Raw genomic sequence first — 27,798 nt, forward strand, 5'->3', positions numbered from 1 at the left:
AGAGTCCTCTCCATACATCAGAGTTCTCACTGTTTCCCCTTCAATCAGAGTTCTCCTTTACACTAGTTTTCAGTGTTCCCCCTTACATCAGGGTTCCCAGAGCAGCCCTTACGTCAGAGTTCCCCCCTTACATCAGAGTCCCCCCCTTGCAGTGTAAGGGAAGATGTAAAAGGGGAACTCTGTGGACTCTGATATAAAGGGGGGACTCTTATGATTAACGTAATTAGATGATAAATGTGAATTGTAAAATCTATGTATAGTTCATACTATAAAAAAGATTGCTGTGCGCCGCTAAAGTGTTCGGTTTGCCTTGAAGAAAATGTGACAAGCACCCCTCCCCCAAGCCTGACTGCTGGCCAACGTTGTATTTTTTGCTCCATTGAAATAAATTGTCTGCCCCGGGGGCGGGGCCGAGGATCACATTCATCTGTTTACTTTTCCTCAAACGGACATTTTCCGTGGCGTCATGTGATGATAACACAGACCGGTCACGCTTTCCATACAATCACACCGCACTGTCACTGTACTCTGAGCCGTCACCCCGCACATGAGTGTGTGTCATAGATGTACGCCTGAGGGCGGGGTGTAAGCGCTAATGAGCTGGGTGTGTGCTCCGATGGGCGCGGTGTGTGCTCCAATGGGCGGGGTGTGTGCTCCGATGGGCGCGGTGTGTGCTCCAATGGGTGGGTGCTCCGATGAGCGCGGCGTGTGCTCCGATGGGCGGGGTGTGTGCTCCAGTGGGTGGGGTGTGTGCTCCAGTGGGTGGCATGTGTGCTCCGATGGGCGGGGTGTGTGCTCCAGTGGGTGGCATGTGTGCTCCAGTGGGCGGGGTGTGTGCTCCAGTGGGTGGGGTGTGTGCTGTTTCGGACTGGGTGCCAGGATGGAAGGAGCAGTGAAAGGCCCCGCCCCCTCCGTACATAGTGTTCTTCCTCAGTGCTCCGTCTCGGGCTGACAGTGAGGACTCAGAGCTCTGGCTGTGTACTCAGGTATGTGTGTGTACTTACCTCTGTGTAATCTTATCTCCTCCACTACCTCTCCCTGTACTCACCGACACCACAACTGCCTCCTATCTCCTCTGTGTGACACCAAGTCATACCCTTCCTTCTTCATGACTTCAGTCAGGGCAGAGCTGAGAGAACAGGGAGGAACCCTGGTAGGCCAATGCTAGCTGGTAGGTCAGTGTTCACCTATTATATACTATAGATGTGTAGGTCAGTGTAGTGTGCATGGCAACCAATCAGCTTCTGGTTTTCATTTTCAACACTTAACAAGCTGCATTTCCTAAACTGAGTGGTTGCCATGCACAGCTGCAGCAGGCTCAGCATACTCCAGTGATGCCCCCCCCCTATATATATATATATATATATATATATATATATATATATATATATATATATATATATATATATTAGGTGTGTGTGTGTGTCCTATTTAGTATATTTGAGGGGCAGGAGGGTGTGGCTGCTTGTCTTTATAACTAGTATGCTTTACACTTGTTTGTATAGTATATAAAGTTATTAAACTCAGGGAAGGGAAGCCTGAATGTGTTCCTTACAGCAACCAGTCAGGTTTTAGCATTGATTTTCTACCCAAGGTTGGTCAGAATAGAAGCAGAAATCCTATTGGCTACCAGAGCATTGCCATTTCTAGATTAGATGAACTGTGTTACTCAGAAGAGGAAGTCACAAGTTGTATTGTGTACACAATAGAACCTATTACTTGTCTCTGGATTGTAAGTGCCGATGTCAAAGTGACGGGCTGATTGTTTGGTGTATTCTTTTACCAACGGAGTTCCTCCAGAGGATGTTGGGGGTTCTGCCTCCCCTATGAGTATCACTGACACCAATGACCTTATCAGTTATGTGTCGGGGGGGGGGGATTCTACCCAGGGACCACAAATCTACAGAATTCTTCCTGGCCACTTTCACACTAATCACCTGGGAGTAGTAGATATAGTAATTATAATCTGGGATTCCCGCAGTAGTAGATATAGTAATTTTATAATCTGGGATTCCCACAGTAGTAGATATAGTAATTATAATCTGGGATTCCCACAGTAGTAGATATAGTAATTTATAATCTGGGATTCCCACAGTAGTAGATATAGTAATTATAATCTGGGATTCCCACAGTAGTAGATATAGTAATTTATAATCTGGGATTCCCACAGTAGTAGATATAGTAATTTTATAATCTGGGATTCCCACAGTAGTAGATATAGTAATTTTATAATCTGGGATTCCCACAGTAGTAGATATAGTAATTATAATCTGGGATTCCCACAGTAGTAGATATAGTAATTTTATAATCTGGGATTCCCACAGTAGTAGATATAGTAATTTTATAATCTGGGATTCCCACAGTAGTAGATATAGTAATTTTATAATCTGGGATTCCCACAGTAGTAGATATAGTAATTATAATCTGGGATTCCCACAGTAGTAGATATAGTAATTTATAATCTGGGATTCCCACAGTAGTAGATATAGTAATTATAATCTGGGATTCCCACAGTAGTAGATATAGTAATTTATAATCTGGGATTCCCACAGTAGTAGATATAGTAATTATAATCTGGGATTCCCACAGTAGTAGATATAGTAATTTTATAATCTGGGATTCCCACAGTAGTAGATATAGTAATTTATAATCTGGGATTCCCACAGTAGTAGATATAGTAATTATAATCTGGGATTCCCACAGTAGTAGATATAGTAATTATAATCTGGGATTCCCACAGTAGTAGATATAGTAATTTATAATCTGGGGTTCCCGGAGTAGTAGATATAGTAATTTATAATCTGGGGTTCCCGGAGTAGTAGATATAGTAATTATAATCTGGGGTTCCCGGAGTAGTAGATATAATCATTTGTTATCAGAGGTTCCCTGAGCCCAGAAAGTTATTTCAGGGGTTCCTCTCTGTTACAAAGGTTGGAGAGTATGTGATCTTCACTCCTTTGCATCCAGTGATATCTGCCTGTAATTAGATGCATATGATTGTAGCGTGGTGGGTTTTGTAGGTGACTCGGCCACTGTTTTTTTTTTGTGGAGGAGAGTCCTCCCTGAAGAGGAAGAACCCATTTACAGTTGAGTTGGCCCACCTTTTGCAGGTATAACAGCTTCAACTCTTCCGGGAAGGCTGTCCACAGTGTTTAGGAGTGTGTCTATGGGAATGTTTGACCATTCTTCCAGAAGTGCATTTGTGAGGTCAGGCACTGATATTGGACGAGAAGGTCTGCCTCACAGTCTCCACTCTAATTCATCCCAAGGGTGTTTCATCAGGTTGAGGTCAGGACTCTGTGCAGGCCAGTCAAGTTCCTCCAAGCTCGCTCATCCATGTCTTTATGGACCTTGCTTTGTACACTGGTACGCAGCCATGTTGGAACAGGAAGGGACCGTCCCCAAACTGTTCCCACAAAGGTGGGAGCATGAAATGTTGCAATATAGTTTGGGGAAGAGAGTCCTCCCTGAAGAAGAAGGACCCATATACATTTGTGCAGTGCTCCATTGTGCGTGCATTGATGTATGTTATGTCAGGCATTAACATGTGTTGCATTAAGGCATCTCTGTGAAATCAGTGGGCTGCCAGTGCACCAAAATGTCACAAAAATCAGATATAGCACACCATGTATAGTGTAACACACTATGGTACATTTCAGCAGTGTGTTAGGATGTTTAAGGCACCTTTCACACAGGTTGTCTCTCATCAGGTCCACTTGTCAGTTTTTTTTCAAGCGGACCTGATAGGACCCTGCATTGTCCTGTATGGAGCAGTGGATGTCCGCTGACCACCGCCACCATCTGATACTGTCTGCCAAAAACAGATGGATGGTGGTTCTATTTTCCTTCTGTCCGGCGTATCGGGTGGCATCAGATGAAAAGGAACAGGCAGTCTGTTTCCATCCGGTTGCCTCATAGAGGTGAGCGGGACTGTCCACTCTGCATAATGGAGCGGACATGGACCTGTCATCCGCCTGCTCTGCAGGGATCACCAGAGAGATCCCCCCCGCTGAGCAAGCAGATCCCATGTCAAAGGGGCTTTAATCTGGAAATCTAAAGATGGAAGGAGTTGTCAGCTGGAAGGAGTTGTCAGCTGGAAGGAGTTGTCAGCTGGAAGGAGTTGTCAGCTGGAAGGAGTTGTCAGCTGGAAGGAGATGGGCGAGGAGATGTCAGCTGGAAGGAGATGGGCGAAGAGATGTCAGCTGGAAGGAGATGGGCGAAGAGATGTCAGCTGGAAGGAGATGGGCGAAGAGATGTCAGCTGGAAGGAGATGGGCGAAGAGATGTCAGCTGGAAGGAGATGGGCGAAGAGATGTCAGCTGGAAGGAGATGGGCGAAGAGATGTCAGCTGGAAGGAGATGGGCGAAGAGATGTCAGCTGGAAGGAGATGGGCGAAGAGATGTCAGCTAATAGGAGATGGGCGAAGAGATGTCAGCTAATAGGAGATGGGCGAAGAGATGTCAGCTGGAAGGAGATGGGCGAAGAGATGTCAGCTGGAAGGAGATGGGCGGGGAGTTGTCAGCTGGAAGGAGATGGGCGGGGAGTTGCCAGCTGGAAGGAGATGGGCGGGGAGTTGCCAGCTGGAAGGAGATGGGCGGGGAGTTGCCAGCTGGAAGGAGATGGGCGGGGAGTTGCCAGCTGGAAGGAGATGGGCGGGGAGTTGCCAGCTGGAAGGAGATGGGCGGGGAGTTGTCAGCTGGAAGGAGTTGGGAATTGTCAGCTGGATGGTGAGTGGCACCAATTAGCTGCAATCATTGTGCGTATTCTGACAGCCCCAGGCGTTTCTCAGAGTATAATTGCCGGTGTTCTAAAAAAAATGTAAAATCCGGCAGAATATCGCTCAACGTCACTTCCTATGACATGGAATCAGCTGTTGCAGAAAACCACACGCGCTCTGCATGCGCACTGCGTCATCGCTGACATCAGGACACTGCATGTCAAATTCTTCGACCGGCAGCCATCTTGCTACACCCCGCACTCCGGCCGTCAGAAGGCGGCAGCGAACATCTTTTTATACCCACCCATGTCTTGCATTCCACACCTATTTTAAACAGTAAACTCAGCCGATATAGTGCAAAAGAGTATTTAGAAGTCTGTGACACTGTTTTGATGTTGAATTTTAAAAGCAGCAGAAATCCTGCAGATCTCACAGGTTTGGTAATCTGACAGAACACTGCTGCTTTTAAAATTCAACATGAAAAGAGTGTGACGGATTTTAAAATACAGTATTTTGCTATATAAGCTCAGTTTAGTGCTAAAAATAAGTGTGAAATCCAAGACTTGGGTGGGTGGCTTAGTAGGGCTGAGTGTGGGGTGTATCAACGTGGCCGTTGGTCTACGAATTTGACATGCAGTGTCCTGACGTCAGCGATGACGCACCGCGTGTGGGGAGATGACGTCAGCGATGACGCAGTGCGTGTGGTTTTCTGCCACAGCTGATTCCACATCGCAGGAAGTGACATGATTTGATATTCTGCCGGGTTCAACATTTTTTTTTTTTCAGAACAGATGTAGGGGAGATTCATCAATCCCTGCTGTTAATGTGCATAGGGGGGACTGTTAGATTTCTGACATTCAGCGAGAAGAAATCTGTGTGTGTATGAGCAGCTTTAGTCTTTTCAAAAGAAAGAAAAACGGGGTTATGGTATTACATCCATTTTAATTACAAAACAAATACGTTGTTTAGGTCCCAAGCGTCTCCTGCATATCTCTCATATAGTACTCTATACAAAAAGTTATTATTATTTTTTTTTTTCATCTATTGATTATACAACATAAGTTGTTTAGGGGTTCTTTCCATTACTTTTATTGGTTGTATTATTGCACAGCTGTATTATGTACTGTACAGTACTGATCTTTGCTCACAAACATCCCACTTTTATTACACGTCTGCTTATTGCCTCCAGACTTTTCCTAGTGCTGGGTGCAGCAGAGCCATATAAAGTCATATTGTGACCTCACAGGCGGATTTTCCTGTTGGAGGGGAAACCTGACCTAGAGCCAAACTCTTTTTTTTTTTTTTTTTTTCTCTCTCTTTTTTTCCTTGAGTCTTGTTTATTTTCTCTTCCAAATACAGTACAGCGGGCTTGTTCCTAACAGAGTCAGAATGATCCTGCAGCGTGACAGCTACTTTCCTATGGCTGGTTGGCATACCATTGTGGGGAGGGGAGGTGGAGTCGGGCTAGGACAGGTACAAAGCGGCCTTCATGCTGAAAAGCATTTCCACTACCAGAAGGAGAATTGCATACTGTGCTGTCATAAGCACACAGGATTTCTAAAGCTGAATTCCAGGCAAATGGCTAAATGCGTGTGATAGACTTCAATGGACCCGCACCAAAAACGCAACTGTTGAGTTTTTGACGCGTTTTTTTTTTTATGTGTTTCGCTTTTTTTTTTCTCATTAAAGATTTTGTAACCTTAAAAAAAAATCCTGGTCCCTTTATAGCCTATTAAACATCATAGTGCTTATGCTGTCTAATCTGTCCCTTTCTACACTGTAAAAAAACCTGGTTGATCCTGCCTGTCCCTGTCCCCTTATGTGAGCTGACCACAGTAATCATAGCTGCTGATCCATGATACCGTTGTCAGTTTTCGTACCTTCATCATCCCACTGCTCTCCTCTATCCCCCCCCCCCTCCCTGCCTCTCAGCTACTGTGTGTGAGCGATCTCTTCCCCACCCCTCCCCTCCTGCCACTATTAGTAGCTGGCAGTAAAGTCAAAGGAGGATTACTGCCAGCCCCTCTGTTCTCCCAAGCTATACTACATGTTTGCATAAAATTATGCCACTGCCACTGAGTACCTTATTTAAGATCGTTTGTGTTCGATCACAGGACCTCCGGCCTCTCTCCTTCCTGATCTAAGGGCTACAGCGGGAGGGGCTGAGCGGACAGCACAGCAGTCATGTAACTTCCCGGCTGATGTCAGAGGGGGATCTCAGCCTCTCCTTCTGTAGCCCTTAGATCGGGGGAGGAGAGTGGCCAAAGTGATCACCTGACCGAACAAAAGCAATCTGAAATAAGGTATTTAAAGGCATCATTTTATACAAACATTTACACTGTGTGGTATGACTCGGTAAAACAGAAGGACTGGCAGTAATCTTTCTCTGGCAGTAATCTTTGACTTTTCAGTTTGTTAAAGTGGTTGTATAGTTGGATGTTAAGGAGCGGGCGGCTGTCGCATTCTTAACAATCAATGACTCATCAGCTGTCAGCGGGATTCTCTGCTGACAGCTGAATGTAAACAAAAGAATGGCAGGCATTATAAAAACGTTGAAAACAACTGCATGGGTGTCCGCCCCAAAATTTTTAAATTTAAATGGCATTGGGTTTGGGTAGCTTTGGGTTTCAGCCACTGTTTGGATGACAATTTTCCACCTAACTTCTTCAAATCTTTCAGTCAAGGGATGCTGGGCGAGAGGGGGGTCAACTGGACCACCCACTGAGTTTCTGATGAATCAGACATAGTTGACACCATTTTGGCCAGCTTACAGGTTCTTTTCTCCAGCCTGTGAATGGACAGTGAAAAGAGAAGTAGCAGACTGATGAGTTTATCTCTGTCATTCCTCTCTCTTCCTGTCAGCATGTCCCCTGTTAGCACATTGGCACAACTGACTGGCTCCTTGTATACCTGTAAGCTCTGCTGTACAAGCACTGCAAGAGGTTGATACCTGAAGTCAAATCCAGTTACTTACACTGTTTGTATTTAACCACTTGCTTACTGGGCACTTAAACCCCCCTCAGTCCCAGACCAATTTTCAGCTTTCAGCACTGATGCACTTTGAATGACAATTGCGCGGGCATACAACACTGTACCCAAATGAAATTTTTATCATTTTTTTCCCACAAATAGAGCTTTCTTTTGGTGGTATTTAATCACAGCTGGGAGTTTTATTTTTTGCTAAACAAACAAAAAAAGATGCAAAAAAAAAAAAAAAATCATGTTTAATAGTTTGTTATAAAATTTTGCAAACGGGTCATTTTTCTCCTTCATTGAAGTGCGCTGATGAGGCGGCACTGATGGGCTGCATTGGTGGGCACTGATGGGCTGCATTGGTGGGCACTGATGGGCTGCATTGGTGGGCACTGATGGGCTGCATTGGTGGGCACTGATGGGCTGCATTGGTGGGCACTGATGGGCTGCATTGGTGGGCACTGATGGGCTGCATTGGTGGGCACTGATGGGCTGCACTGATGGGTTGCACTGATAGGCATAGTTAAGGCGGCACTAATAGGCACAGATAAGGCGGCACCGATGGGCAAAGATGGGCACAGATGGGTGGCACAGATGGGTGGCACAGATGGGTGGCACGGATGGGCACTGATGGGCACTGATGGGCGGCACTGCTGGGCACTGGTAGATGACACTGATGGGCACGGATATGTGGCACTGGGGTGCAGCACCTTTGTTGAGGCAGATTGTGGGCACTGCTGGGGGGCACTGTGGGCACTGCTGGGTGGCACTGGCAGGGGGCAGGTGGGCACTAGCAGGGCTGGCCATGATCGGGACTGATGTCCCGATCACGGCCGCCGGTGATCGGCTTTTTTTTTTTCTCCTCGTGCTGACAGCGCGAGGAGGAATAATAGCCGATCACCGGCTCCGTTATATCACATGATCAGCTGTCATTGGCTGACAGCTGATCACGTGATAAGGGGTCGGGATCGACCCCTTGCACGGATCGGTGATCAGGCGAGTCTCGTAGACTCGCCGATCACAGAGCGCGCGCGCCCCTCAGGGGGCGCACAGGACGCTCGTGCACGGGACTACGTCTATTGACGTCGTCCCGGAAAAGGAGATCCGCGCTGTAGCCGTCATTTGGCTATAGCGGGGATCTCAAGTGGTTAAAAGAAAACTGTAGCTTTGTGGAATTGTCCTACGATAATTCTCCCCTCCCCTTGTAAGTGCACCTTGAGGCTAGGTTCATGTGGGTACAGCCGTCCATTCATTTGAATAAGCTGCTGTACCTGTAAAAAAAAAAAAAAATACAGGAAGAAGCCCCCAACCCCCCTTTTTCAAAAATGCTCCACAAAAATTAGTTTTGCCGATTGTATGGGGGTGCCATTAAGCATTAATGACACTCCTGAGTATGTGCTAATTGTGCATTCCTGGCCCTCACATATGCTTACCTAGCCTAATTAGGGCAACTACTTACCTTCAGCCCAGATCCAGCGGGACTACCTGCATGGCCCTGCTCAGAGCTACATACACTGCTTGCATTAAAAAATATATGTAAAGGAAAACTGTATCTCTGTAGAATTGTCATATAATACATTTTGTATCTGAAGAGTGGAAAAGAAACTAGAGGTGTCTAGGCAAGTTTTGAGCCTTAATGCATTCCAGTAGCCAAAATAAATAAAGAATCTGGCTGCTGCAATCCATTAACCAGTTGACCACTGGGCACTTAAACCCCCTTCCTAACCAGACCAATTTTCATCTTTCGGTGCTCTCGCACTTTAAATGACGATTACACACAATTGTCATTCAATGACCAACTGACAATTACTTGTCATATAAGTGTCTTGCAACACTGTACCCATATGACACACAAATAGAGCTTTCTTTTGGTGGTATTTAATCACTGCTGTTTTTTTTTTTTTTTTTTTTTTTTTTGAGCTCTAAATCAAAAAAGACTGAAAATTCAGTAAAAAACAAAACAAATTCTTTGTTTCTATTAAAATTTATTGGCAAAGTATTGGCACTGAGCAGCGCTGTGGGCTGGATCTGTAGTGCCCACAACGCTGCAAACAATCTCTCCCTCTGTCCTCTCACACTGTACCGATCGCTACAGAGAGGGGAGGGAGGAACCGGCGTCATGAGATGATGCCAGTTTGTTTACAAGTGATGCTCCGTCATATCAGCGGCCATTTACCGTGATCACGGATGTTCCCGGGTGCGCACCCAAGGGGGCGCACAGGAGCGTGATTTTGTGAGGATGTCCACCCAGAATAAGCCAACCACGCTGTAGCCGTCTTTCGGCTATGGCCCGGTCTGCATGTGGTTTAATACCCAAACGCTTGACGCGCCTAAACACGTGTGCAATACATGGCTTTAGGCACATATTTTAAGCAGCTTTTGCCCTGTCAGGAGTTCTGACATTCAGAGGAGAAAAGCAAATACCAGGCATGCATGGGGCCATTGCAGCTCTTGATTGAATCCCTCCAATGAGCCCCCTCTCTTATTGAAGAAACGGAAACATTAGCAGATGGGGAAATTTCAGGTACACCCGCTAGGTGCAGCCCAACGCCTGCTGCCCCCACTGTACACAGCTTGCCCATGCTCTTCTCACAGGTAATTGCCACCTTTTAGGCTGGGTTCACACTGGTACGTTATACGCTCCGACTTTGGGAGCACATGACATGTGTAAATCAACGATTTCCTATGAGAGATGTCTTAAGGCGGACTTCCACCCATTTAAAAATCAGCAGCTACAGAAAGTGTAGCTGCTGACTTTTAATAATCAGACACTCATTGAAGGTAAAGCCTCACAAAATGCGATTTGTAATTTTGTGATTTTGTGATCTTACTCTGCAAAGCGTTTAATTCCTGGCTGTTTATTTTGTAAAAGCAGATTATGTTAATAGCTGAACAGCAGAGGAAACTGGACCAAAGGTTACATTCTGACCAATGCTATGAGGACTTTATTATAACTTCCTTTTTTTGTGTCAGGCAAAATGATTAGCAATTTTTTTTATGACTTATGCAGACAGACCTCTGAAAAAAAACTAGTTTGAACAGTAAAAGGTATAAGTTAAATGGCATCATTTGCAAACCTACGTGTTCTCTATATTGAATAAAAGAGAGGTATGGCCTAAGCTTTTTTTGGTCATACTTCTTTTATGTGTGACAGGAGTCCATTTTATTTGTGCTCTCCTGTGACCGAGTCAGCCTACATTGGTCTAAAGTCTGCTCTCGGCTGATGTCACATCGCCACTGCAGACTCTGGAAGGATCCCAGCAATAATATCGGGATCCACCCAGATGTGTGCTGCTGAAAGCCCGAGCCAGCCGCTCCTTCCCCCAGCCTGGCCTCTCCAGTGCATGAGAGTGCAGAGAGCAAAGACTGACAGTCACCACTCCCTGCCCGACCAGAGCAGACCCAGAACTGAACGATCAGTGGTCATGTGATCACTCAGTTCTCAGGCCTAGAGTTGGCAGGGAACAGCTTGCAGCATCACACTGGTGCATCGGCAGGTTGGTTTATTTTTTTAATTATTCATACACTTCTCCTTTAATGAAACCATACTGTCTGGTACTTGTGCTGACCCCAGCAGTCCGTCCTAATAACAAATCACGTTGATTTAAAAAGGGTCTGGAATGTCATTGATCTCTAGTGGTCTCATGTACCCTATGTCTGACTGCAGCATGTGTTTGGCCTCCAACCTCACATACATGCTCTGACATATAGCATGTGATAAGCTCCAGACCATTCTCAGTTTTGTGCCTGCAGTCTTTGACAGTCATCTGTGACACAACATATACTGATTGCTATGTGCAGCTCTTTGTTAATGTTGGCAGCTGCAGGTAAAGTAAAACTATGGGCAAAAGTTTTATTTTTTTGTTTTTTTTTCCCTTTTGATTTTGGATAGAGTAAGGGAGGGTTATAACCTCTGCCAGACTTTTTTCCGCCATCTGTGTCGCATTTCATACATTTCCCTTAACTTTCTGTCGCTTAGCCAAACAGGAAGTGATAGGAAATCCCTGCAAATTAAGGGAATTTCTTGGAGCCCCCAGGTCACCAGAACTAGTGTCCCCATTGGAAGATTTCCCCTCCTATTTTTCTGGGGACAAACCAAGTTTTGCCTTTAGTTATACTTTAAGGCTCAGTCTATGTAGTATAGAATAGACATACGATTACGCCCATCCTCATTATTCACAATGCCCAGGGCCTACGCCATGTGTTGGCATGGGAACTAATGAATTTCTAATCCTTGACTCCTTGAAAGTTAATCAAAAATTAGAACGGTCATTCTGCGACAATCAAGACATCGACACTCAAACGAAAAGCCATTCGATATTAGTTGAGTCCATAAAGGCACCACCAAAAAGTCAGACGACCTATTTTTATGCTTTCTTGTCTGGATGTTCATAGGATATTGTGCATCAGATTGCAGCTATACATGATGTGCAGTCCAGTAACAATCTGGCGTATCCCTGCACACATGGATGATTGTCCCTTGACAGCCAGGGATGATCGGTGTGGTGGAGAAAAGTTGGAAGCACCGATCTCCCTGTATGGTTTTTTTTTTTTCAGACAGCCTCTTCTCCTCCTCCCTCTCACGGCTGTCAGCTGAAATGCCATACAGGGAGATCGGTGCTCACAGCTGTACCCCACCGCAGTGCCCCACGATCATACCCCCAATGTCCACCGTACCCACCTCCTCCAGCCCCTGTTTACTCCTCCAGCCCTCTATCCTCCTCCACCCTGCTGTGTGTTACTCTTCCACCCCCCAGTCCCCCTGCAGTCGGATCTCTCCTCTCCCGCCGCCTGCTGTTGTGGAGGATGCATGAGAGCGAAGGAAGAGGCCAGTAAATGTGTCATTTACCAGCCCCTTCCTTTTCTGAATTGGACATTGTTCTACTGACACCTTCCATAAGATAATAAAAATAAAGAATTACTGACGCTGTCCACTGTCCTACTAACACCATCCTGCACATACTGCAACCGCCGCAACCTCTGCATTCCTCTCCTGCACATACTACCCACCTGCACATACTACCCACCATCATACACTCCGCAGTCCTCTTCTGCACATACTACCCACCTCTGTACTCTCCGCACTCCTCACCTACATATACTACCCACCTCCATACCCTCTGCACTCCTACCCTGCACATACTACCCACCGCCATACACTCCGCACTCCTCTCCTAGACAAAATATACACCGCCATACACTCCACACCCCTATCCCCTCTGTAAGTAATCTCAGACTATTAAACCACGCCCGATATTTCACGCAATTTTAAACCATACCCACAGTTTTCCAAGGCATGCCGCATTTTATTTGTTTTTTTTTTTTTATTGATGCCTGGGGCCCGATTTTTATCTTGCAAATGGGCCCACTCATTTTATGATACGCCACTGGTAACAATGCATGTGTTTAGTCAGATTTCTCTGCCCCATGTTGTATGAGAAATCCCTGTAATTCCAGGTTCTTCTGTCTCGCCAGAGTCAGGTAAAACTTCAGTGAAGTGCCAGATTATATTGTATAGCAGGATGTCTTGTGGAATGTGCCCACCCTCGTTTACATGGGAGTGTTAAGCCCCATAGACACTTATTAGTTTTTCTGCTGAGTTTTTCCTTCAGATTTACCAAAACCGTATAATATGAGGTCAAACCTTAGGAGTTTCAATTTGTATGCAATCAGGCAGGCCCTTCTACTACATGGTTTTGGTAAATATGAAGGAAAAAATCATCAGCAAAAAAATTGATGGTGTGTATGGGACTTCACTCTGCAGAACTGAACTGTTTGTATGCATTCACACAGGACAAGAAATTGCTGAGAGTATATAAGGTCTCATTGACACGGGTGCCACATGTTCTGTGTATAGGCACCAATACAACTAAATTGCTGTATGTGCCCATGCTCAGGTAAACACAGAAGGCTTCTGAATCTGGATTTGCCCACGTATACGTATATAAAACTTTTCCCTGAATGTGAAAGTGACACTATATGCCTGCTTGTGTAAATGCTAATGCAAAAAGCCATAGGAGGTTACCAAGCATGGCTGTGTACAGGTTTTCACTTTTATATTGGCATCCATTCTGTATATGGCATGTGTGGCTCCCCGGGTCCAGAAAGCTATAGGGATTTTACACCTCGGCACACAGAAGAATGCATTAAGATTAAAAAAAGTCTACCTTTACAACCACTTTAAAGCGGGATTCCACCCTAAAGTGGAACCTCCGCTGATCGGATCCCTCCCCCCCTCCGGTGTCACAATTGACACCTTTCAGGGGGGAGGGGGGTGGAGATACCTGTCAAAGACAGGTATTTACACCCACTTCCGGGCATAGACTCCCATGGGAGTCTACGCCATTTCCTGCCCTGCCGCGCTGTCTGCTGGGACACACACGGGTCGCAGTGACAGCGCAGAGATTTCCTATTGCGCGGCGCAACTCGCGCATGCGCAGTAGGGAACTGGGAAGTGAAGCCGATTCGCTTCACTTCCTGATTGCCTCACCTAGAATGGTGGCGGCAGCAGCCGAGGGCCGAGCGATCGATCGGCCTCGGCTGCCGGCATCGCTGGAACCCGGGACAGGTGAGTGTCCATTTATTAAAAGTCAGCAGCTGTAGTATTTATAGCTGCTGGCTTTTAATATTTTTTTTTTTTTTGGTGGGATCCCTCTTTAAGCTCCGTGTACATGAGGCCTTAAAAAGACATTGTGTTTAGCTTAAAGTGTATGTAACGGATCACATATACACAGTGAAGTGAACAGCCTCAGATGACACCACAAAACTCCTAGTTCACTCCTTGGTCATCTCTCGCTTTGACTACTGCAACTCCCTCCTCACAGGCAGGGGCGGACTGACCACTCGGGCACTGCCCGAGGGCACCATGCCACTAAGGGGCCCCATCAGGGCTACCAGCCTCAATAAAACCAGGGACAGTATGTAAAAATCAGTGTTTTTTTTTTTTAAATCCCAAGATTATAGCTGCCCGCCTCTCCAGTACCTTTTCAGTGTGTGTGTGTGTGTGTGTGTGTGTGTGTACTGTGTGGCCCCATAATCTCCTATTGCCCGGTGGCCCCATGAGTTGTCAGTCCACCTCTGCTCACGGGATTACCTTTACACAGGCTAGCCCCCCTTCAGTCCATCATGAATGCTGCTGCTAGGCTCATCCATCTTACCAACCGCTCAGTGTCTGCTACCCCTCTCTTAGTCCCTCCCACTGGCTTCCACTCGCGGTTGTCAGATCCCTGTTCTCCTTTCCAACTCATGACAAAGGACCAGCCAACCTCACACCATGCTGTCACTTACGTAACAATGCCACTCTCAGCTGCACCCGGCACAGATTTTCCAGCCTGCGGGACCACAATCTAGGTGCCAGCAGCCTGACCGCGATTGTTACTTTAATTGCCACCACTGACCTGTGATAAGGAAGGGGTCAGAACTTCCATCAATTTAGCATTACAATTATGATTGTAGAATAATCGGCTAACACACACTGTCACCACAGGCTTTATCCTATACAGTAGCACTCTTCAAGAGACAGGTTTGTTCTAGCTTGCATTAAGAGATCTTTAGGGACAAGGTTAACACTTTTCAAAATAAGGTTTTAATATTGAAAAGGTCAAAATTGTTGCAAATAAAATATTTACAGAAAAAGATGTTTCAACAAAATAAATGACAATCTACAGCCACAAATAAATCAGATAGAATTGAGGAGGAAGATAACTTGCAATTAATGTCTGAGGGTTGATCAGAGTTTGATCGATGAGCTGGGTAATCAGTTCTCAAACTTGGCAGATGTTCCTGTTTTGATGCTAAAGGAGAACTGGCATCCTCCCTTGACAAGCTCACCCCCTCCGCCTCAAAAAAAAACTCCATGCCTTTGGTCTCCGTGATTGTACTCTTCCCTGATTTTCTTCCTACTTATCCAACCGCATCTTTAACATTTGTTACAACTCTACTTCCTCCTCTCCTCTTCCTTTCTCTGTTGGGGTCCCCCAAGGTTCTATTTTTGGACCTCTCCTATTTTCAATCTACACCTCCTCCCTGGGTCAGCTGATATCTTCCCATGGCTTCCAAACCACCTCTACGCTGACTACACCCAAATCTATTTCTCTACCCCTCAGCTCACTCCCTCCGTCTCCTTGCATATCACTCATTTACTAACAGACATATCAGTCTGGATGTCACACCACTTCCTCAGACTCAATCTATCCAAAACCAAACTTATAATTCTTTCTCCCCCCCATGTGCCCCTTCCCCTGATCTCTGGCAAAATCGATGGCACAACTATAAGCCCATCCCTGCATGCCAAGGTCCTAGGTGTAGTCCTGGACTCTGAACTCTCCTTTAAAGCGGAGGTCCACCCTAAAGTGGACCTTCCGCTCATTGGAATCCTCCCCCCCTCCGGCGCCACAATTGGCACCTTTCAGGGGGGAGGGGGGTGCAGGTACCTGTACAGTACAGGTATCTGCACCCACTTCCGGCGTAGATTCTGCAGAAAGGAACGCCCCTTTCCGAAAGTCCCCCGCTGCCTGCTGGGAAACACATGGATCCCAGAGACAGCGGGGACCATCCTTATTGCGCAGCGCGACTTGCGCATGCGCAGTAGGGAACCGGGAAATGAAGCCGAAAGGCTCCACTTCCTGATTCCCATAACCAAGATGGCAGCGGCAGCACCCGAGAGACGATCGAGAGATCGGCTTCGGGTGCCGACATCGCGGGCGCGCTGGGCGGGTAAGTGTCCTTATTTTAAAAGTCAGCAGCTGCAGTATTTGTAGCTGCTGGCTTTAAAAAAAAAAAAAAAAAACGGCGGAACTCCCGGCGGACTCCCGCTTTAAGCCCCACGTCCAATCACTGTCCAAATCTTGCCGCCTCAACCTCCGCAACATCTCCAAAATACGTCTTTCTAACCAATGACACAACAAAGCTCTTAATTCACTCCTTGGTCAACTCCCTTCTCATTGGCTTACCTCTGGCATACTTTATCCCCCTTCAATCCATCATGAATATTGCTGCCAGACTCATCCACCTTACCAATAGCTCTGTCTGCTACTCCTCTCTGTCAATCCTCCACTGGCTTCCGCTCATGCAACAAATTCAATTCAAAATACTAACAACCACTTACAAAGCCTTCCACAACTTAGCCCCCAGCTACATCACTGACCTAGTCTCTAAATATCATCCTACTCTCTTCTTTTCATTCCTCTTAAGACCTCCTGCTCTCTAGTTCCCTCGTCACCTCCTCCCATGCTCGCCTCCAGGACTTTTCCAGAGCCTCTCCAATCCTATGGAATGCCTTACCCCAATCTGTCCAATTTATCTCCTACTCTATTAGCTTTTAGACGATCCCTGAAAACCCTTCTCTTCAGATAAGCCTACCCTACCCACGCCTAACAATTATAGCTCATCCCCCACAGTTATTACCTTTTCTTCCACTTGACCCTCCCTTCTAGATTTGTAAGCTCTAACGAGCAGAGCCCTCTGATCCCTCCTGTATTCATTTGTATTGTAAGTGTGCTGTCTGCCCCCATGTTGTAAGGCGTTGCACAAACAGTTGGTGCTATGTAAATCCTGTATAATAATAATAATGATACACAAAGATGAAACAAATCTCCCTACATACATTTTACATATATATCCGCTGTCTTTATCTGTATATACTGTTTAGAAAGTGCACATCCTATTTGAATTTTCTCTTCCTGATTCACCTGTGGGTGTGGATTCTTGCCATAGACTGTGAGACAGCTGATTGGAGGAAAGGCACCCCCCCCCCCCCCCCCCCACAGAGGCAGAGACTTTCAGAGCTGTCCTGTGAGTAAAGCAGCTCTCTGCGAATCTTTTTATAACACCCACCCTGGCACAAAATTCAGGCTGCTTTTATCTCCTGTGTCAGAGAACTTGTCAGACGTTATCGGGCTGATAATGGAAGAAGGAAGCCACAGGACTCGGGACTTTGAAGAGAGATAAGAAAACACTGCAGAAATGTGCTCAGCTCAAATGTCATAAATCAGGTTTACATATACTTCCATTTTCTAACATGTAATACATGGAAGAATATGGTTGTTGATGTAAGGGTAATTTACTAAGGCAGTTGTGCAACCAGTCAGCTTCTGTCTTTTCAAGTTGAATGATTACTATGCACAGCTGCAAATTCCGCTCGCTCCAATTTTAGTAACTCCCCCGTCATCGCTGTTAAAAGGTGCGATGTAATAAAGGCCTTATTTCCTTACACGTTTTCTTCTGGCATTAGAACGGGAGGAAGTGCCGAGTAGCAAAAGACTCTGTTTATGTGACTTGGCTGTATCAGTGAAATTCCCAATAATCTTGTCCACATACCAGAAGAGCTGGCAGACACCGAACGTTTTATCTGCTCCTGTCAAGTCTGTTCTGCCAGAAAACCAAACCTGTCAGGTAGGAGTTTCTAAAGGACATTGAAATGTAACGTTATTTATCAATAAACAGAAGTCTGTGTTGTGGTAATAATATTGCTACATAAATGCAGATAAGAAGTGTTTTGTTTTCCTTTTGTCTGTCTGCAGTTTACAGTGCAGCCAGCAGTAAATGCAACAGGGCAACAAAGCACCAGTTTTTCTTCTTTGAGATAAGAAGCACTATACAGGGGGTCCCCGAGTTGCGAACGGGCCTGTTTGTTCCTAAGTTGGAGTTGTTCGTAATTTGGACGCGCATGCGCAGAACAGCGTTTTCCAACATTGTTTTCCGATGTGCCCGCCAGCGCCACCTTCCGTTCGTAAATCAGGAACCCCCTAGATCCAGGGTCTCAAACAGGCGGCCCTCCAGCTGTTGCGAAACTACAAGTCCCATAATGCCTCTGCCTGTGGGAGTCATGCTTGCAACTGTGTCAGCCTTGCAATGCCTTATGGGACTTGTAGTTTTGCAACAGCTGGAGGGGCGCCAGTTTGAGACCCCTGCCCTAGATGGATAGGATTCCAAACGAAAAGTCTTAAGCCCCATACACACTAGCAGATTTTTGTCTTCAGATTTACCAAAGCCGTGTAGTGCAAGGGCCTGCCTGATTGCATACAAAATGAAACTCCTAATGCTGCGTACACACAATTTTTTCCCATCAGAATAAACTCTGACAGTCTTTCCGATGGAGTTCCGCTGAAATGGACTTGCCTACACACGATCACACCAAAGTCCGGTTGTTTCGAATGCGATGACGTACGACGGGACTAGAAAAAGGAAGTTCAGTAGCCAATAGCTGCCTTTGCGTCGTTGTTGGTCTGTTGGAATAGCATACAGACGAACGGTTTTCCCGATAGAACATGTTTTAAATCTTTCCGACTGAATCAATTCCTATTTCTAGGTCCATCAGAATTTTAGAAAAAAAAAAGTCAGATGAAGCCCACACACGATCGGAATATCCGATGAAATGATTCCGTCCGACTTTTTCTGCCGGAAAGTCCGACCACGTGTACACGGCATAAGGTTTGACCTCATATGGTTTTGGTAAATCTGAAGGAAAAAATCAGCAGAAAATCTGATAGTGTGTGTGGGGCTTAAGGAACATTTGTACAAAAAATTCACAGAACATTTGAAAGCCGTTCAAAAGATTTTGTTTTGCATTTAACATTTGATTTTGGAATTAATGGACTTTATGGGAAGTAAATGATATAGACACTGTTAGAAATTTGTTTGGTTGAGAACATTTTTCCATCATGCGCCTTTTTTGTTTTCTTTTCACTGCAGTCGAAAATGAACACTGATTTGACCCACTAAAAACAAACAAGGTTTCTTAGAGCCCAGATTCACACTGAGCTGTGGGAGTGAATCCGTACGCGTTCAGCCGAACGCCAGCATTGCACCCGCGATCAGCAGGTCACGGGCACAACCTCGGGCTCCTGCAGACCTGTCTGTGTAGCTGTCTGCCCATACATCGTACAGGCAGGCAGTTACTTCAGTCCAGGAAGAATCAATGAACTAACCAGCACCCTTGTAATTCATTGAGAAATACAAGCCATCTGTGAACGAATGACGTGGCCGGGAAAGATAAACATATCCTTTAATCACTTAAGGACCGACACTCTTTCTGAAATTTGTTGTTTACAAGTTAAAAACAGTTTTCTTTTTTTTGCTAGAAAATTACTTAGAACCCCCAAACACATACATATACATATATATATATATATATATATATATATATATATATATATATATATATATATATATATATATATATATATATATATATATATATATATATATATATATATATATATATTATAATATATATATTTTTTTTTTCTCTAACACCTTTAGAGAATAAAATGGTGGTCGTTGCAATACTTTCTGTCAGACCATATTTGTGCAGCGGTCTTTAAGCTATTTTTAAGTCAAACTAATAGTGTTCCCTACAGTACCTACTTTTCTCTTTGGGAGCCTTTCCATTTTTTTAATCTCTACAGTTACTTTTTTGGTACAGTAATCTACACCAGTTTGGTGGTATCGTGGGCTATATAGACAGTTGGCTTCTCATGCAGGGGAAGTCCTGTGGATAATCCCTGATTTTCTTGATTTTAATTTTAAGTATACATATGGGTAACTGCAGGGAGCTGATTGCTTAAATGGGAAGTAGGGCCACAGCTCTTTTGGCTGTACTTCTCCTGAGGATCACGGGTTCTGCACTCCTGTGACCTGTTGTATAAATCCTGCTGTCGGCTGATGTCACTGAGCCAGTCCAGAGAGATCCTGAATTTGCAGTCTGGATCCACCCAAATATCTGTAGCTGAAGCTGGCTCAGCCTGTGAGGAAGCTGCTGGTAGACCAAGACAACCACTCCCACCCCCTCCACAGCCCAGTGCTCCAGTGAGCACTGGAGGGGCAGAGCAGAGAGTCGCTGACTGACAGTCCCTGGCTCTCTGCTCACTGAAGACTGAGAACTGAGCGATCAACAGAAGACAGATGCAGCATCTATCGAGGTGAGTATTAATGTTTGATCTGTTATTTATTTTTATTTTTTCATTGCCGAACTTCTCTTTTAACAAATTTCACAAAGTGGAGGCATACTATTTTTAGGTTTTATTTAATTTTATATATATTATATACCAATTTAAATATGGCTTTGAAATTAGATTTGAATTTGATCACCTTAGCTGCACCACTAATACAGTAAACAGTCATTTACATGTATCAGCAGATTCCTTGCATATCAGTACCAATCCCTTGGGATGAAGGAATGGGAGGTAATACTGTCTCTCTTATATATTCTAAACCCCTAAGGCTCTGTTTACATCTAGGCGTTTTTGGAAGTTTTTCTGCAGTAAAGCTTGATTCACACCTGTGCATTTTTAGTGCTTTTTGCATTTTGTAGATTTGCAATACAGCCAATTTAACATGTTTTCCTATGGAACACGTTCTGTAGAGCAAATCTGCAAAATGCAAAAAAGCACTTAAAATGCATAGGTGTGAATCAGGCCTAAGGCCCGGTTCACACTGATGCGAGTTCATAACGAGTGCGATGCATCAAAAACATTGTAAATTCGCATGTCATCCATAACGTCATTATTTCAGTGACGGACGTTCACATGCATGCGTTGCGATTCCTCTACTGATGCGATAAGATAAAAGGGTCTTTTGCAAGTTTACAGCGTTGCGTTGCGGATTTAGTCTCCATAGACATCAATGTAAATCGTTCTGGAATGGCATTGTTGGTTCAGATATGTGCGAATTTCACCACGCTACTCTCCACAAAAACCGTGAAGTTAACCCCTTTTTTTATTTTTTCACATTATGATTCCATTGGCTAGAACATCAATCCAACTCCTGAAATTTGCGGGAAATTCGCACCTCACACAGGACAAAAAAACGGAACAAATTCACAGCAGTGTGAACCGAGCCTAAGCCTCAGCTCTAAAAACGCCACACGACAAATCCCATTCATTTCAATGGCCTCTGTTCACATCTGAGCGTTCTGTCGCCTGAAGCAAAACGCCCGTCGCTCAAAAAAGTAAAGGAGCTTCTTTTTTTTTTATGGCAGATAACAGGCGTTTTCTGCTTTTTACCTTTTGACCTGTACAAAATCGCAGCAAAAATCACGTGACTTTCTGCCTGAAATTGAAATGCCGCCTGGGTGTGAACAGAGCCTTACTGATCGCTGTAACTGAAATGGCCTGGTGGTGAATCCGTCTCAGTGCTGACACTCCTTTTAAACATTTCTCCAAAGTGTTGCCAAGGTACGGTATTTAGGGAGATTTACTGGCTCTATTTGCCCTGGTCACTACGGTCATTAGGACAGAAAGTGATTGGAAAATCCAAAATTTCAACACCACAGCGGAAAGTAATCTACATAGCAATGGAAAGATTGTCTCCCAGCATGTCGGACTACACAACTCCCATGGGAGATATCCATACAAAAAGTGTGCCGTGTTAAAGTGTAGATCATACATTAAAGCGGACCTCCACCCTGAAGTGGAAGTTCCGCTCATCTGATCCCTCTCCCCCTCCGGTGCCACAATCAGCACCTTTCAGGGGGGAGGGGGGTGCAGATACCTGGATAATCCAGGTAACTGCACCCACTTCCAGGACAAGCTCGCCGCAGATGCCCCGCCCCCCGTTGTGCTCTGGGAAACACACAGTTCCCAGGACACAGCGGGGACCAGTAGCGACTCGCGCATGCGCAGTAGGGAACCGGGCAGTGAAGCCGCAATGCTTCACTTCCCGATTCCCTGACAGAGGATGGCGGCGGGGGCAGCAGAGAGACGAGCGATCGCTCGTCATCTGCCGCCGACATCGCTGGACCCTGGGACAGGTAAGTGTCAATTTATTAAAAGTCAGCAGCTGCAGTATTTGTAGCTGTTGGCTTTTAATATTGTTTTTAAAGGTGCAGCTCCTCTTTAAGGCCCTGTTCACACTGATGCGGTGTGGTTTTTGCAGAAAATTTGCGGTTTTCGCATCGCATAAATATAGCACCCCGTTCATGTGAACCGCTGCGGGTGTGTGTTAAGTTGAGGACACCCCCCGAAATCGGTTTGCAAAAGGCAGTGCGATTTGCAGAATCTGGTGCGGCAAAAAAAGGATCCTTCACAGTTTTGGTGCGATTTGAGCCATACAGAATGAATAGCTCAAATCGCACTGCTGCAGGATTGTATGTGATTTGACTGTCCAAATCACGCGTGGGAACCGCACTGCATCAGTGTGAACCGGGCCTAAAGCAGATCTTCATCTGCACCCTCCTCATTATATTATAATTTTTATTTTATTTTTACTTACCGGGTGATGTTTTGTTTACCTACCCAGAGGATTCAATGTTGTCCCACTGAGATCTTTTTGTCTTCTGCCAACCCTCGGATTAGCACTGCCATGCTGCTTGTGATGTCATCGAGAGGCCTAGCCATTCTTCTGGGTTCAGCCGGTGTTCTGTCAAAAAGTGTCCAGCCATCGGATCGCGTCCGCCCCATACTGCGCAGGTGCAGCGCTTGCGCAGTACGGAGGACAAGGAGATTCCGAAAGTCTCCGAAGAACAGTGCCTGTGCACTGAGTCCAGGTGCAAGCCCCACCATCCAAGTGGACTTACGGTGGCACATAGTAACAGGGCACCTCGCGGGCTCGCTTCGCTTCGGGCACGGCCTCGCTCCGCTTGGCTATTTTTTATTCTAGTTCTATGTCCACTTGGATGGTGGGGCTTGAACCTGGACTCACTGCGCAGGTGCCGTTTATCTTTGGAGATGTTCGGCTTCTCCTTGTCCTCCGTACTGAGCAAGCGCAGTACAGGGCAGACACTATGTGATGGGGGGACAGTATTCAACACCACACCGGCACACCTCCCAATGATGTGGGACTATGCCTCCTGTATATATGACGTGCATATCCTTGGAGGTACAGCAAGCACTTTGCATGTGATTTGCATAGGCGAGTGATGTGCATGGGGGTCAGGGCTGAACGTGTTTTTTTTTTTTTTTTTTTTTTTTTTTTTTTTTTTTTAAATAAGCGTAAAAAACAAAAAAACAGGACTATTCATGTAGTGCAGGGATATGCAATTAGCGGACCGCCAGCTGTTGCAGAACTACAATTTCCCTGAGGCATAGCAAGACTCTTAGCCCCTGTACACACGGTCGGAGATTTCCACAACCAAATCCGTCGGATTTTGTCCGACGGATTGTGTCCGAAACTGTTGCATACACACGGTCGGCCAAAGTTGGCGAAAAATCCGATCTTTCAGAACGTGATGACGTTATTTCGTTACGATGGGACTACGTTCAGGCTAGTAGCCAATGGCTTTGATGTAGGAATTTGATCTGAGCATGCGTGGCACTTGGCCCGATCAAAATTCTCTACACATGATCGGAGTATGTCCGATCGGCCCAGTTGGTCGGGAAATATTTCTTACATGTTGGAAAATTGGGTCCGACGGATATTCCGACTTAATCAGTCCGATGCATACCACACACAGTCGGATTATCCGACGACACGGTCCGATAGGACACATTCCGACGGATTCTCCGACCGTGTGTACAAGGGCTAAGAGCCACAAGCATGACAGTCAAAGGCAGAGGCATGATGGGACTTGTAGTTTAGCAACAGCTGGAGGTCCGCTCCCTGATGTAGTGGATGGAAGGAGGGGTGGATTGGAGGGAAGTGCACATAGAGGGTGAAGATCTTTCCAAATTTAGCACAGAGCGGACTACGGAAAGTATATTTTTGGCACACTCACAAGATAAGATGGCGCCGTGGAAGAGGAGGGAATGGACACGTTTATCAGGGGACTAAAGTTCCTCTGTAATGAATTATATGATACTGAGGATCCAGGGAAAAGGAAAGTAAAATCGAGGGAAGCCAATGGCAGTGATAGATTACTGATATGAGACTTTGTAATGTTGTAAATACATATAATAGACCAGGGATATGCAATTAGCGGGCCTCCAGCTGTTGCAAAACTACAAGTCCCATCATGCCTCTGCCTCTGGCTGTCATGCTTGTGGCTGTAAGAGTCTTGTTATGCCTCATGGGAATTGTAGTTCTGCAACAGCTGGAGGTCCGCTAATTGCATATCCCTGTAATAGACCATTACATTACCCATAGACGTAATACAATGATTGCCAGACTTGTGACCAATCTCTCAGGCAAACCATCTTTCATCAAATGATGATTTCATAAATAACTTCTTTACTTGAAATGATACATGTGACGGTGTGGGCTGTTGTATGCATCTGCGTAGAGGAAGACCTGTTGTGTGTTTTTTTTATTTTTTGTTTTTTATTGAAAAAGCCTATGGTGTGCAAAACACACCCAAAAACTTCCACCCGGTGCCAAAAAAAGTGGACACACATCAAGAGTGACACACAAAAACGTGCAACGGGTGTCTGTTGTCCTCCACAAGGAAGGACCTTACCCTGATACAGGAAGACCTGTACCTATGCTGGAGTTCAGTCCTCTTTCTGGGAGGTGTTGGATTATATGGCACCGGGTGCGGTATTTGGTTTGGAGGAATCGATCGTTACATTGTGAAGGTAGTAGCTATGGAGGGTAATGTTGATATTCCTGTACCCAGAAGCATCCAGTAGCTGACAGTCACGTGTATATTTTTAGGGAAAGTTGTTACAAGTCTGGCAATCCTTGTCTTTTTCTGCAGATTAGCTTTCAGAAATTGACGCCCTGTATGCAAAGGGTGGCTACAGTAAGTTTAACTTTTACCAGCAATGCTCTTCTATCCTCACCTCCTCTGATCTGCGTCTGCTTATACAACCTTGTGGTGGTGAGTCATGAATACATGTTACACTGGCCGTCATGGAGGCCTCTCCTCTTTATAACCCCATACAGATAGACCTCTGTACTATGGTACTGACTCACATCATAGGCATGTACCAAAAATACTCTGCTCTTTGAAGAGACCCTTTCACCAACTTATAAAAAAAAATTCCCAAACTTTTAAAGTTGGACTATAGGCAAACTTTATTTATTTTTTTGGATAGAGCATGGAAAGATTGTAACCCCAGTCACTTTTTTTTTTTTTTCCCCACTATCTGTGTCCCATTGCGTAGATTTACCCAAACTTCCTGTCCCATAACCAAATAGGAAGTGAGAGGAAATCCTTGCAAATTAAAGGGATTGTAAAGTGAATTTTTTTTTTTTTTTAACCACTTTCAGACCGGACCATTTTGCTGGTAAATGACCAGAGGTCTTTTTACACTTTGGCACTGCGCTGCTTTAACTGGTAATTGCGCGGTCATGCAATGTTGTACCCAAACAAAATTTGCGTCCTTTTCTTCCCACAAATAGAGCTTTCTTTTGATGGTATTTGATTGCCTCTGCGATTTTTATTTTTTGCGATATAAACGTAAAAAGACCGCAAATTTTGAAAAAAAATGATATTTTCTACTTTTTGTTATTAGAAAAATCCAATAAACTCAATTTTAGTCATACATTTAGGCCAAAATGTATTCAGCCACATGTCTTTGGTAAAAAAAAAGTCAATAATTGTATATTTATTGGTTTGCGCAAAAGTTGTCACATCTACAAACTAAGGTACGTTTTCTGGAATTTACGCAGCTTTTAGTTTACGACTGCCTATCTCATTTCTTGAGGTGCTAAAATGACAGGGCAGTACAAAACCCCCCCAAATGACCCCATTTTGGAAAGTAGACCCCCTAAGGAAATTGATAAGAGGCATGTTGAGCCCATTGAATATTTTATTTTTTTGCCTCAAGCGATTGAATAATGACAAAAAAAAAATTTTTTTTTTTTTTTTTTACACAAAGTTGTCACTAAATGATATATTGCTCACACATGCTATGGGCGTATGTGAAATGACACCCCAAAATAAATTCTGCTGCTTCTCCTGAGTACGGGGATACCACATATGTGGGACTTTTTGGGAGCCTAGCCGCGTACGGGGCCCCGAAAACCAAGCACCGCCTTCAGGCTTTCTAAGGGCGTCAATTTTTGATTTCACGCCTCACTACCTATTACAGTTTTGAAGGCCATAAAATGCCAAGATGGCACAAAACCCCCACAAATGACCCCATTTTAGAAAGTAGACACCCCAAGCTATTTGCTGAGAGGCATGTTGAGTCCATGGAATATTTTATATTTTGCCACAAGTTGCGGGAAAATTACAAACTTTTTTTTTTTTTCACAAAGTTGTCACTAAATGATATATTGCTCACGCATGCCATGGGCATATGTGAAATGACACCCCAAAATAAATTCTGCTGCTTCTCCTGAGTACGGGGATACCACATATGTGGGACTTTTTGGGAGCCTAGCCGCGTACGGGGCCCCAAAAACCAAGCACCGCCTTCAGGCTTTCTAAGGGCGTTACAGTTTTGAAGGCCATAAAATGCCAAGATGGCACAAACCCCCCCCCCCCCCCCCAAATGACCCCATTTTAGAAAGTAGACACCCCTAAATTTAGGGGTACACTAGTGAGACTAGGTAATAAATGGCGGGTGCCCTGAAACTATAAAAAAATAACTAACCAACCAGCGTCACCTGTAACAGTTATATGGTGATCACTGGTGAAAGGGTTAACTAGGGGGCAATCAGGGGGCTTTATGCGGTAGTATATGGGGGTCCCTGGCGCTATAAAAAGCTGCGGCGAACCTAAATACCTACCTGCCTAACTAGCGTCACCTGTGACACTAATACAGCGATCAGAAAAACGATCGCTTATTAGGCTGGGTTCACACTGGAGCGATGCGGGAACGCCACGAATGCGCGGCGGGTTCCCGCATCGCATGCCTCCCGGCGGCAGTTCACACTGCCCTATGCGAACTGCTGGGAGTGTCAGTGAAATGTTAATGACACCCCCAGATCAGTTCGCATATCGCAGTGCGATCTGCAAACTTGGATCGCATGGTGTGAACACCCATGCGATCCGATTCTGCTGCGGACCAAAAAAAGGGTCCCGTGCGAGTTTGCGGCGGGTGCGGCGGGTGCGACACGAATTCAGCCATACTATCTGTATAGCTGAACTCGAATCGCACAGAGATCGGATGTGATTTGCACTGCAGTGCGGTGCGAATCACATCCGTTCTCATAAACCGCTGCAATGTGAACCCAGCCTTAGTGACACTGGCGACGGGGGGTGATCACGGGGTTAAACCTTTATTGGGGGGGTTAGGGGGGTACCTTAGAACTAAAGGGGGCTAACCCTAACTGCCCTAACAGTTA

At 45.3% G+C, this 27,798-nt stretch overlaps 1 protein-coding gene across 1 annotated transcript in view; it reads left to right on the top strand.

Annotated features, from left to right (window-relative positions):
- Positions 1–826: 826 nt before the first annotated feature.
- ANXA11 (annexin A11) overlaps positions 827–27,798 on the top strand; it is a 93,318-nt gene continuing 66,346 nt past the window's right edge. Inside the window, exon 1 of the mRNA XM_077453991.1 lies at positions 827–986. The gene's annotated coding sequence lies outside the window, so the exon portion shown is untranslated. The remainder of the gene's footprint in view (positions 987–27,798) is intronic.

The sequence above is a fragment of the Lithobates pipiens genome, unplaced genomic scaffold (assembly GCF_037356315.1).
Source record: "Lithobates pipiens isolate NorthernLeopardFrog02 unplaced genomic scaffold, aLitPip1_a1.2 Scaffold_25, whole genome shotgun sequence".
In the NCBI taxonomy this organism is placed as follows: domain Eukaryota; kingdom Metazoa; phylum Chordata; class Amphibia; order Anura; family Ranidae; genus Lithobates; species Lithobates pipiens.